Genomic DNA, 13868 nt, shown 5'->3' on the forward strand with positions numbered 1-13868 from the left:
TTCCAGCACAACGGAGACTAAAGAGACATGACAATTAAATGCAATGTGTCATCCTGGACTGGATTTTCCTCAAGACAAAAGTTACCATAAACAGCATTGGGATGTTTGTGAAATGTGCATATGACCCATGTTTCAGTAACAGTACTGAACCAAAGTTAAATTTCCTGAATTTCAGAATTAAATAGTAGTTACATGAAATGATCCTAGTTTCTGAAGGATGGCTTTGGTTTAGATGCTAAGTCATGTCCAGCTCTTGTGACCCCAGGGACTGTAGCCTGCCAGGCTCTTCTATCCATGAGATTTTCCAAGCAAGAATGCTGGAGTGGGTTGCTATTTCCTTCTCCAGAGGATCTTTCTGACCCAGGAATAGAACCTGGGTCTCCTGCATTGCAGGTAGATTCTGAAGGATACATACAGAAATATTTTGAGGTTAAAGTTCAAGATGTCTGCAACTTATTTTCAAAGAATTCAGAAAAATTACATATGTCATATTAAAGGGAGAGGAATAAATAAACACTGAGACAGAGAGAGAAAGAGAGAAATGTAGCAAAATATTAACTAGCAATTGTTGAACCTAGACAAAAAGTACCTAGGAGTTTATTATATTCTCACAGTTTTTGTGGAGGTTTAAAATTTTTTTCAAAAGAAAATAAAAGAACAAATACATTTTAAGAATAGTAAATGCAGGGGAAATTCATATAATCCTTAAAAATTTTTCTTGCTGAGTTCTGGTTGGTGGAGTCAGTGACAGTCTATTGGAACATGTGTGGTGTGAAAGAAATGGTTAATAGTATCAGTTAAGAATGTTTTTGACTTTGTTTCATAAACCTAACTTGTGCAAATATGAACATGTTTCTCACATCAGTCATTCTGGAACTGGTGAGGAGATTCCGAGGCTCCTATCATTTCACTCTGCTTTTAAGTGGATTGGCTTTATGTCTCATGGATCCAAGGTGGCTGGCATCATGTCTTCCAGGCATCATGTCTTCTTTCCAGAAGAAAAGAAAGTGGAAGAAGAAAAATTAAGCTGCATCTGTTTAGAAAAACAAAAGTTTTTCCAAAAGCTTCCAGAGAGCAGTTACAGGTAAATATAATCAAAACATGTCTATTCTCTAGTTACCCCTTTCCTTGACCTTGAAATTATGTATTACCAAGTTTCAGCAAGTAGTAAGTAGGGGTCTGAAGACTGGATTCAGCTCTGGTTCTGTTTTTCATTCTATATGTGACTTCACACAAGTCTGTAAATCTTCCTGGACCTTCATTTCCTCATTTTAAAAATGAGACATTTAAGCTGGATTATCTCAAATTCTCTTCCAGCAATAACAATCTATGATTATACAATCCTTCCTAGCATTTAAGGGTGCTTTTGTCTGATGCGGACACTACTCTAACTCAAACTGACTGAAATAATTAGAAAATTTATCTTATGAAAGAAGAAGGCTGGGTAGGCCTGGATTCAGGTTATTTTATTTAATTCCTTAATGGCATCGCTGATCAGCATTTCAGGCTCTTCCCATCTCTCTGCTCTGCACCTGCCAGACTGGCTTCATTTGCATACTGTGGATACAGCTCTTCTAGGTGGTGTATCCAGATAAGACAATATGCATTAGAAAAAGAAATAACATCTAGTACCATGATATTTCTCATAGGAGAGATGAAACTTATCCAGCAGCCTTCTAGAGACTTCCTTCTATGTCCCACTAGACAGAACTGACTTGTGTGAGGGTCCCTGAGCCATCACTGAAAGAACAGAATTACCTAGTTGGTTTAGACTAAAAGGCTTAGGCTAATTATCTGAGGTCAAACAGACTTTGGATAGTCAACCATGATGTGTTTGTATCAGGGTTCTCCAAGAAACAGAACCAACAGGTAACTAGACAGACAGACAGATATATAGATGATAGATAGATAGATAGATAGATAGATAGATTTATTAAAGGAATTGTCTCACATAGTTAAGAGGCCAAGAAGTTCTACAACCTGCTGTTGGCCAAAGTCCTGAAAACCAGGAGCTCAATGTCCAGGGGCAGGGAATTGGCCCTTCCTTCACCTTTTTGTGGACTAGATGAGGCCCACTCACATTGGTGAGGACATGTTCTCTTCTTTACTCATTCCACTGCCTCAAATGCACAATCTCTTCCAGGAACACCCTCACAGACACATCCAGAAATAATGTTGTGCCAGCTCTCTGGGCATCCCTCAGCCCTTCGTCAAGTTGACACATAAAATGAACCATCACAGTGTTCTTACCTTTAATGGGGGACTATTTTGGGAAGTGTTTTTTATTCCAGATACCACAGGATGGTTCATATACATCAAAGGCTAACATATATTTGCTAATCCTCCTAAATCAGCATTGGCCACTTTCACTTTAACCAATGAAATATCTCCTTCACTGACTGCTCTAATAAGAGTCCAAAAGAAAATACCCACACAGGCCTAGAAGGGAGTGAGTGTCTCTAGAGTTTGTTTAAGAATACAGCCATTCATTCACATACATATATTAATTCAATGCATATTTATTGAGCATCTACTATTTTCTAGGCACTAACGAAAAGCTATAGTCTCTGCTCTTAGCGAATTTATACCTTGGTGTTGAAACAGATGCCTTAACAAATTATTAATGGTAAGAGTCAGAAAGAAAGAATACCTAAAGACTTGGGTGACATTGTAAAGGAACATTGCAACTATTTCAGATACTTGAGATTGTAATGATACTAATTATGCTGTAAAACATAAACAAGATGGTTGTATGTATGTGTGTGTGTGTATGTGTTGGGAGTATTATCCTTTTGTTTCTTTTATCTGAGATTAAAAGAATTCCCATGTGCATTCACTCCTTCTCTAAGGAGTCCTAAAACACAGAAACTGCTTTTGACTATGCCTGTAGATTTTCTCCATCCAATTCCACTGACTTCTGTTAATAGTTAAAAGGGTGAGATTCTTTACACTTGGTTATTAATGAACTATCATAATAAAACTTACTACATGCCAGACACAAAATGCTTAATATATATCACTCATTTACTCCTCACCACAACTTTACAATAGAGAGAAGAAACTGGGCCACAAAGGATGAAATAACTTACTCAAGGTCACAGAGATGGAATTCGAAAGCACTGACCTGGCTTCAGAGTTCATGATCAGAGCCACTCAGTTGGGCTGCCTCTCACAGTGACCTCTAGCTCTAGAAACTGGACCTCAAGACAGAATCAGTTTCAGTCACATACTCTGTATGGGTCACTTAATTCATTCCCACAACACCTTGTGTTAAGTAAGTATGAAGGCAAAAATCCATATTATTTATAAAACACTGTGGAAACTTGAAAATGGCCTATGTATTAGATTGCAAAACAGAATTGGTCATTTTTGCAGGTGTAGTAATAGTACACCAATATAGGAAGGGAAATCTGTCTTAAGAGATGCCTGCTGAATTACTTAGAGAAAAAATCTTATGGTTCTACAGCTTATTTTCATATGGCTCAGAAAAAAATAGAAGGATAGAGGTAAAACAATTGCAGCAAAATGTTGATGTGAATGTAGATAAAGACAAATAGATATTTGCTGTGCTGATATTCAAGTTTTCTTTACATTTGAAATTTCCAACAGAAATCTGGGAAAAGGCAAGACATCCATGCCTCATCACAATAATAAAATTATGGAACACTGACTGCAAGGAGATCCAACCAGTCCAAGCTAAAGAAAACCAGTCCTGAATGTTCACTGGAAGGACTGATGCTGAAGCTGAAACTCCAATACTTTGCCCTCCTGATGCGAAGAACTGACTCATTAAAAAAGACCCTGATGCTGGGAAAGATTGAAGGTGGGAGGAGAAGGGGACGACAGAGGAAGAGATGGTTGGATGGCATCACCAACTCAATGGACACGAGTTTGAGTAAACTCCGGGAGTTGGCTATGGACAGGGAGGCCTGGCGTGCTGCAGTCCGTGGGGTCACAAAGAGCTGGACATGACTGAGTGACTGAACTGACTGACTGAAGACAAATAGGAGATGGTAACAGCAGCCTAAGGAAAAAACATACGGTTCACAGATTAATGACAGTTAGAATAACAGTTTCCCTGGTGGCTCATGTGGTGAAGAATCTGCCTGCAATGCAGGAGACCTGCGTTTGATCCCTGGGTCAGGAAGACCCTCTGGAGAAGGGAATGTCTACCCACTCCAGTATTCTTCTCTAGAGAGTATTCTTCCCATGGACAGAGGAGCCTGACAGCTACAATCCACAGTGTCGCAAAGAGTTGGGCATGACTGAGCGACTAACGCTTTCATTTTCTGTTTTTTTTTTTTCAGAATAACAGAAAATAAGAGCAGCAATCGAAGTTAAAAAGCAGTGGAATAATGTCTTCAAAGGTTTGAGAGAAAATGACTTCAAACCTACACTTGAGTAGCCAACAGCACTATCTTTCAAGAATGAGGATAAAATTAAGATGTTAACTGAGAGTCCGCTGCACAGAACCTTTAATAAGAAACATCTAAATCTAAAGGATTATACCTCAAAAAAAGAAAAATTAAACTGTAAAGAGTTTGAGACAGAAGGAATGTTGAGACAATAAACTGGAAAATATATATGTAAAAAATAATAGTAAAACAGTCAAAGATGTCTAATTTGCTAGGTTAAAAAAGGACAGAACTAAAACATTGAACCACTAGTATACAAATTAGGAGGGGATGATCAGAGGGAAAATGTTCTAATATGGTGGCATTAATGTGGGAGAGTAACTAACATCATTTAACTTTAGAATTTGTAAAGATAACTGTATAGTAATATTCCAAGGGAAACCACTGACAGAACAGTGAATGAATATATAAATTCCAACAAATTCCAAACTAGTGAGACAATAAAAATGGAAAAAGAAATAAAAAATTTAATCATATATTTATATATGTAAATCATGTATAAATTAGTCAGATACATATTTCAGAAAGGAGAACAAAGAACCACAGAAAATGAGGAACTACAGAAATCAAAAAGTAAGATGGAGAAACAAGACCAAGTAAGATGTTATGAAAAAAACCCAAACAAACTTTTTGGTCAACCCAATATCAACAATTACAGTAAATGGAAATACACTGGACTCATCAGTTAAGAAAATAGAGATCATCAGACTGGATTAAAAATAATGCTAACCAAGAGAAAGCTGGCATAGTCATATTCATACTTAGGACAAAAAACATGAAGGGTAGCTGTTCAGGATGATGATTCAGATTATCAGAAAGATAGAGCACTTCCAAACCTGCATAAGCCAAAGACTCAAAGTATATAAAGAAAAACTGATTAATTTTTTATGAAAAATAATTATAGTAAGACATTTATAAGTTCACAATAATATTAGGAGATTTCAATACATTTCTTAGTTTTTGACAGATCAAGCAGATAGAATATTAATATAGGTATAAAAGACATGAATAACACAAATAACAATGTTTTAATCATCACAATTGATCAAACACAGTCAATCCTAAAAGAAATCAACCCTGAATATTCACTTGAAGGACTGATGCTGAAGCTGAAGCTCCAATACTTTTGCCACCTGATGCAAAAAACTGACTCATTGGAAAAGACCCTGAAGCTGGGAAACATTGAGAGAAGGAGAAGGGGGCGACAGAGGATGAGATGGGTGGATGGCATCACTGGCTTGATGGGCATGAGTTTGAGCAAACTCTAGGAGGTAGTGAAGGACACGGAAGCCTGGCATGCTGCAGTGTGTGGAGTTGCAAAGAATCGGACAAGACTGGGCAACTGAACAACAACAATAATAGTCATGTGTAGAATATTATGCCAAACAATTAGAGGATATAGATTTTTCTCAAGAATATGAAACATTAACACAAATTGATCATTTACTAGTTCATAATGCAAGACAAGAAATGTCAAAGAACTGGTATTTCTTTATCCTCCCTGAAATTATTAGACGTCAATAAGCAAAAAAAGAAAGAAAAAATAATTTGATCTGAACATATTAATGCAAATATTTCACATCAGATCTTCTGAGTTATAGCAAATGCTTTACTTAGAGGGAGATTTAGGCCTTAAACATTTGCATTAAAAAATAAGAAAAGCTGAAAACTATGTATCCAATTTGAGAGGTGAGAAAAAGAACAAAATAAGCCCAAATAAGATAGAAGGATAGTAAGAGTAAAAACAAAGTAAAAAGGAAAAATACAGTAGAGAAGATCAATAAGCCAAGTGATAAAATTCTTGTCAATTAGCAAGACTTCAGAGGAAAAAGAGAGAAGGCAGAAAGATGTAAGGAATGAACAGGGAGATATAACAGATGGAGCAGAAAATAAAAACATAATTAGAGAATACTATAAACAACTTTTTGGAAATAGGTTGAAAATAGGAGGACTCTTAACAGGAAAGAAAATTTAAAATGACAAGAAAATTAGAAAATATTGAAAGTCTTAAAGATAGTTTAGAAATGGGATCAATAGTTTACAATGTTCCCACATCTGATAGCTTCAACAAATAAATTATAGGGGCTGGCTGTAGGGGAGAGAGAGAACATGTATATTTAGAGAGAAGCAAGATAGCAACCAAATACCAAATGCAATGTATAGGCTTCATCTGAATCTTGATTCGAAATTAAACTGTGAAAAATTCATGGATAATTGGGGAGATTTAAACACCTGGGTATTTGGATATAAGGAATTATTGGATATTTGCTAATTAATATAAGGAATTACTGTTATTTTCTTGACGTGATGATAATATTTTGGTTATGTTCCTAAATGAGTCTTTATTTTTCAGAAATATATCCCAAAATATGTATTAGTGAGATGAGATGACATCTAGAATGTTGGAGTATTCATGAAAAATGATTGGTGATGATTTGATCATTAGTGAAGGTGAGTGATGGGCATGTGAAGGGTTCATTATTCTCCTTACCTTTTAATATGATTGAAATATTTTATAACAAATAATACATGCATACATATACATAATGTATGTATTCAAATTTCATGTATGTATCCTTATACACACACACATATCTGGTGTGAGAGGGTGTGGAGTATGGGGACTCTGACATATTACTAATAGGAGTGTAAATGGATTTAAACATTTTTTTTAAAAACAATTTGGAATCTTTTGAGAATGTAAACATCTGCATATCCTGCTAATGAAAAACTCTACTCTTTGCACATATGCATACTGACAAAAGAATGAATAAATTTCAGTGTAGTTATAAAATCAAATATGCTGCTGCTGCTGCTAAGTCGCTTCAGTCGTGTCCAACTCTGTGCAACCCCATAGACAGCAGCCCGCCAGGCTCCCCCGTCCCTGGGATTCTCCAGGCAAGAACACTGGAATGGGTTGCCATTTCCTTCTCCAATGCATGAAAGTGAAGTCGCTGAGTCGTTCAGTCGTGTCCAACTCTTAGCGACCCCATGGGCTGCAGTCCACCAGGCTCCTCTGTCCATGGGATTTTCCAGGCAAGAGTACTGGAGTGGGGTGCCATTGCCTTCTCTGAAAATCAAATATTATGCATCCACAAACATGCTGCTGCTGCTGCTTGAACTACAACCACACTCAACATCAGTGAATCTTTTTTTTTATTAATTAAAAAAATTTTTGGCCTCACCGCATGGTATGTGGGATCTTAGCTACCTCATCAGGAATCGAACCTGCGTCCCCTGCAGTGGAAGTGCTGAGTCCTAATCACTGGACTGCCTGGGAAGTCTCACGTCAAAGAATCTAAAAAATACTGGGTGAAAAAAATAAATCTAGAAGACTCCATACAGTAGGGTATTACTTTTACAAAACTCAAAAATGAGCAAAAGTAAACAACATTCTGTGGAAGAACATGCAAATATAATTATGTCTTTCTAGTAAAACAGTGATGTACCCCCAAATTCAGGAGGATGATACCTCTGGGGAGAAATCCTGGGGCCCCCAATGGGGAAGGAGCATTAGGTATGTGTATTATTGGCTCTGTCCTAGTTCTTTGACTGGGTGATGGGTTCACAGGTTTTCACTGTATCATTAAGTTTTATAACATACATATATGATATACCCTATATATATATATTAAAATAACTATTTTAAGACAAAAATGTTCAATAAAGAAATAAATCATGTAATGCTACAATTTGTCACTCCTGGAAGGATTCCCCTCTCTTCCTGTCAAGTTACATTTCATTTCTTAGACATCAAAGAGTTATGTGCTCATGGTTCCTGACTCCTGCAATTATTCTGTGGGTTTGTAACTGAGTGTGTTTTATCGTCTGAGAGCTTGCCCTCCGGCACCTCTGAATGCTCTTTCTTGCTATTCAGCTCACTCAGTTGCTACTGTTACTTCTGTATTCAGTGGCCTTATCATGTTCCAAAATTTTCCATAAAGATACTTTCTAGAAGAATGAGTGACTTAGCTTGGATAGCAAGCTAGCTGGCTCACTCTGCCGCTGTAGGACTAGCAGGGACCAGCCTGGCTGGCCTTGCCACCTAGGTGACCTGCCCAGGCCTTGGGAATCCCACCAACCACACCTCCCAAAGTCTCCATTAAGAAGGAGAAGCCAGGGGACTTCCCTGGTGGTCCAGTGTTTACGAACCTGCTTTCCAATACAGGGGATGAGGGTTCGATCCCTGGTCAGGGAACTAAAATCCCACATGCCAAGGGGCGATTGCAACTAGACAGGTGCCTGTACACGGCAACGAAGAGCCCAAGTGCCACAACTAAGACCTGACACAGCCAAAAATAAATGAATAAAATAAAAATATTTTTTAAAAATGAAGACGCCAGAAAACTCATCCCCAACACCGTCTCCACCTCCAGCCCCGTCTCCATCCACATCTCTGTCTACATCCACGTCTCTACCTCCTCTCACTGGGTCACAGCTCTCACCACTCCCCAGCTTGGAGCAACACACAGCAGGCTGTCTTGGGCTCCATGAACAATGCTTACGAGTGGACATGGGGTGAGCACTGAGTGGAGGCCTGCCCCAGGTCTTAGCTGCCGAGCAAGACCCTAGTCCCATGCCCAAATCTAGCCTCCCACCGACATTTGTAAATGAAGTTCTATGGCACACAGCCACTCATTCTTTGACATATTGTCTATGGCCACATTCTCGCTTCAATGGCCCAGTTGAGTCGTTTTGACAGAGGCAGTGTGGCCCACACCCTCTGCCCTATTCCCCAAGGCCCAGATCTCCATATCCAACTTCTGAGCAGGGGCAGGGGTGGAGGGCAGTTGCAGACCTGTTAGCTGATGAGAATAGCGTGTAGGCAGAGGTTGTCGTAAACACCCACCTCTGTTCTGCCTTCAGAAGACCTGGGTTTGGGTCTCTGGTATGCTACTGACAGGCGAATCACAGAATCTCTTTCTGCCTCTATCTGCCCAGCTGGTAGATCGGGGGAAAAGGACAATATTTGCCCAATCTACCTTCCCAGGTGAGGATCAGTTGAAATACTGCATGTCTGAGCTTAACAGGCTAAAAAGCAGAATCAAAAGGAATAAAACTTCGGGGTGCTCCTAAAACACCCAGAGGGCTGATTACAACACAGCTTGCTGAGACCCATCCCCCAGAATTTTGGGTTCAGTAAGTCTGGTGTAGAGCCTGAGGAAATTGCATTTCTTGCACGTTTCTGAGTCACGCCCTTGCTGCTTTGGGAACCTCTGCCTTGGATTAATAAGCAGTTCTCCACCACATATGCACATTAGAGTCACCAGGAAGCTTTAAAAATCCAGATGTCCAGAATACACCCCAGAACAACCAAGTCAGAATGTCTGGGAGGGGGACCCAAGAAACGGCATTTCTTTAAAGCGTCCCAGGTGATTCCAATGTGCAGCCAAGGTTAAGCGCATTAACCAGGGACAGTGGGAGGCATACTTGGGTGTTTTTCTTGTTTGTTTTGTTATTGATGCTATGTCATTTCTAGCTTTAAAAAATTATAGACTAGAATGCAAAATCTATGTGAATTTTCAGACAGTTTCTATTTGCCATGAACTGCTTACTCCTTTAGATTACATTCTGCTATCAAAGGAAGCCATAATTTATGTGAAAATATCTTGCATCTTAAACAGAAAAAGAGACTCAGATGTATAGAACAGACTTGTGGACTCTGGGAGAAGGCGAGGGTGGGATGTTTCAAGAGAACAGCATCGAAACATGTATATTATCTAGGGTGAGACAGATCACCAGCCCAGGTTGGGTGCATGAGACAAGTGCTCGGGGCTGGTGCACTGGGAAGACCCAGAGGGATCGGGTGGAGAGGGAGGTGGGAGGCGGGACCAGGATGGGGAATACATGTAAATCCATGGCTAATTCATTTCAATGTATGACAAAAACCACTGCAATGATGTAAAGTAATTAGCCTCCAACTAATAAAAATAAATGAAAAAAAAAAAAAGAGGAACGGAAAAAAAAAAAAGAAAATATCTTGCATCTTAGAAGAAGCCAAGATTGAACAGTATCATGTTAGACAATCTTTGTCTAAATCCCTCAATTTGCATGTTGATGCAGCCAATTGATAGAATTTCCAGGTTTACCTGTTCCTGCAACCAGCGATGAAATTACTTCCTCCAGAATGCCTTTGCATTTATTTTTTTCCTCCACTAACCAACACACCATCATGTCTTACCTACCACTGGCAATGAGACCTTTGGCTATATTTTCTACTAATAACAAGATTGGTTTTATGAAACCTAAATCTGATCGTGTCTTTCTCTGACTCGAAACTTTGATGGCTACTATTGCACCCAGAATAAAATTTAAACACTTCACTTGGTTTACAAGTCCCATCCACTGCTCATCTCCCCTTTATCCTGCTCCCTTATCTCTCAAACGCTCTTGACAGTAGACTTCTCTCAGCTCTTGAAAGAACCCAAACACTTCCTCATTTAAGGCCTTTCAACCACCTCAGCAATCTTTCCCAGATCTCTTTATCCTTCAGAACTTCACTTAAAAATGTCACCCCCCCCCCCCAAAAAAAAAGGAAATGTCATCCCGGACAGACCTTCCCCATCAGCTTGTCTAGCCCCAAACCCTGCTGTATAGTATCTTCTCTTTCCTCTGGGCCCTTTAGAATAGTTACCACAGCTAGTAATTACTATTTCCTTCCTCCTTCTCTTCCTTCCTCCCTTCCTTTCCCTAGCTCTATCTACTTTCTTCCTTCCTTTCTCTCTTTCTCCCTCTATCTACTCCTCTAGAACCTAACTTCCTTTAGAAAAGGGACCAAGTTGTTTGTTGTCCACTGTGCTCCCAGGACCAAACACCCTGGGTAGTTAATTGCTCAGTCAATATTTATCACATTAAGGTTACTTTAGTGTTACTATCAGCCAACACTGACTTCTCATTTGTCCACACAAGTGACATAACACCCACCAATTGGTGTGCCCCAGCCCATACGGTGGACTTGGGGGGACAGGAGTGAAGGAGGATCAGGCCCTGCTGCCTCTCCTTCCTGCCAACTGTCATCATGCAGGCCCCTGGCTATTGAATCTTCCAACATTTCAAGAGACGCAGACAATCCAGATCTGTGATTTAAAAATCTTGGCAACTAAACTAAACTAAAAAAAAAAAAAAAAACCACCTTGGGGAGGCCAAACAAAACACACAGCACATCTGCGGGCTGGGTCCAGCCGGCGGGCGACCTCTGCTGAAATCGAGATGGACCGAATCCATGGCTCCGCTCTGATCTACCAGCCCAGCCACCCTATCAGAGGGAGGAGAGAGGTTAGATGTGGTTTGGATTATCAGTGTTTCCTAAGAAAAGTCCTCTGAACCATGAACTCAACCCTGGATTTCAAGGGCGGTAGGCCCAGCGATGGGGCGAGCCCAGAAGTATGCCATCTGCTTAACATTTCTCCGTACCTGGCATGCGCCAAGGAGGGTGCAGCCCTTGGACAGCAGCTGAAGATCAGATCCTTGAGCCATGATGCTCCAGCAAATTCCTTCCTCCCTCTGCCCTCCCTGCCCCCTTGAAACTCCAGCTTCACTCCCCCCTTCTGCCTCTCTCCTGGCTCCCTAGGAACCTGCTGGCCCTCGACCCCACCTCCTCCCCAAAGCCCAGTCAGAGGAGGTGTTTATCCTTCCAACTCCTCTTCTTTGGCAGAGGCAGCACTAAAGGCGATGGTTTGGGTGGTGACCAGCCCCGGCTGTTATGTGACGCTTTATTTTACTATGCTTGTTTCACCATTTATCTATCCATCCAGCCCTCTCTCCGTCCATCAATACATTTTCTGTTCTGATGTATTTGCAAAGTAAACTGTGCCCATCAGTATATTTCCCCTCTCCGACATGCATATTATTAATATTCAATATTTGTTAAAGTTTTTTTTGAGGTAAACATTTACCTTCAATGAAATGAACAAATCTTAAGTATTTAGTTTTGAGGTCTGTACCCAGAACGTTATCATCACCCCAGAGAGTTCCCTTATGCTCCTTTCCCTGCTGATCTCCCATCCTGTCCCCCAGGAGCAAGCACTGCTCTGAGTGTTTTCATCATAAATGAGACAAGTTTGCCTGTTTCAAAGCTTTACATAAAGTCATTTGTGGTGGTGGTTGTTTAGTCACTAAGTTGTGTCTGGCTCTTTTGTGACCGCATTGGCTGTAGCCCGCAAGGCTTCTCTGTCCTCCAGGCAAGAGTACTGGAGTGGGTTGCCATTTCCTTCTCCAGGGGATCTTCCCAACCCAGGGATCGAATCCATGTCTCCTGCATTGGCAGGTGGATTTTTTTTTTAATCACTGAGCCACCAGCAAAGCCAAAATGAAGTCATTTAGTATGGACTATTTTGTGCAAGGCTTCACTCAGTATAATGCATTGGAGATTCATTCAAATGATGAATTTCTATGATCCTTTGTATGTTTATCTAATTTCCTGTTGATGAGTTGTTTACAGTCTGGGGCAGTTAAGAATAGAGTTGCTGTGAACATTCTCGGACAGGCATTTGGATGTTCATTTCTCTTGGGTGGAATGTCTGGGTCACAAAGCAGATGCTTATGTCACCGGGTTTTAACTGGGGTTTCCATTTGATCCAATGATATCAGCAATCACATCTGAGTTCCTCCTCTGGACTGGATGTGGCTGGATGTGTCCAGAAAAGTAACAGACAGACCTTGCCTTCAGAGAGCTTACCGTTTCTTGAGGGGGACAGGCATGCACACGTGGCCACTTAAATGACAATGTGTGGGGGACTTCCCTGGTGGTCCAGTGGTCAAGACTCTGAGCTCTCAACGCAGGGGGTCCAGTTCAATCCCTGGTCAGGGAACTAAGATCCCACATTCTGCAACTATGGGGGCTCCCTTGGTGGCTCAGACAGTAAAGAGTCTACCTGCAATGCAAGAGGCCCGAGTTCGATCCCTGCTTTAGGAAGATCTCCTGGAGAGAGAAATGGCAACCCACTTCAGTATTCTTACTTGGAAAATCCCATGGATGGAAGAACCTGGCAGCTTACAGTCCATGGGGTTGCATGACTGAGCGATTAACACACACACGGCAACTAAGGACACATGGCAAGCTGCAACTACTGAGCCAGCTCACTTCTGAGCCTGTGCACCGCAATGAAGATCCAGTATAGCCAAAATAAAGACACGTAAAAAAACAAAACAAGAACAAAATCCAAAGTGTGGGACCTGGGGCTCACCATCTGCTAAGGAGAGAATGGTAAGGCAGCCTCTGCCAAGTGTTTGGACAGACAGAGCCTGGAGAATCCTGGAGAGCTTCATGTAGGAGGCAGGCTTGAGCTGCCACCAGAAAGGAGGGTGAGGAGGAGGGGGAGGGGGAGTTGGACAGGAGGTAGTGAGGAAAATATGGGGGCAGGACAGGACCAGGCCTGTTCAGAAGACAAAGAGAAGATAAGTTGACCTGGCCTAGAACACCTGGAGAGAAGACTAGTATAAAATCAGGCTGCA

The sequence above is a fragment of the Odocoileus virginianus genome, chromosome 15, assembly GCF_023699985.2.
Source record: "Odocoileus virginianus isolate 20LAN1187 ecotype Illinois chromosome 15, Ovbor_1.2, whole genome shotgun sequence".
Classification (NCBI taxonomy): Eukaryota; Metazoa; Chordata; class Mammalia; order Artiodactyla; family Cervidae; genus Odocoileus; species Odocoileus virginianus.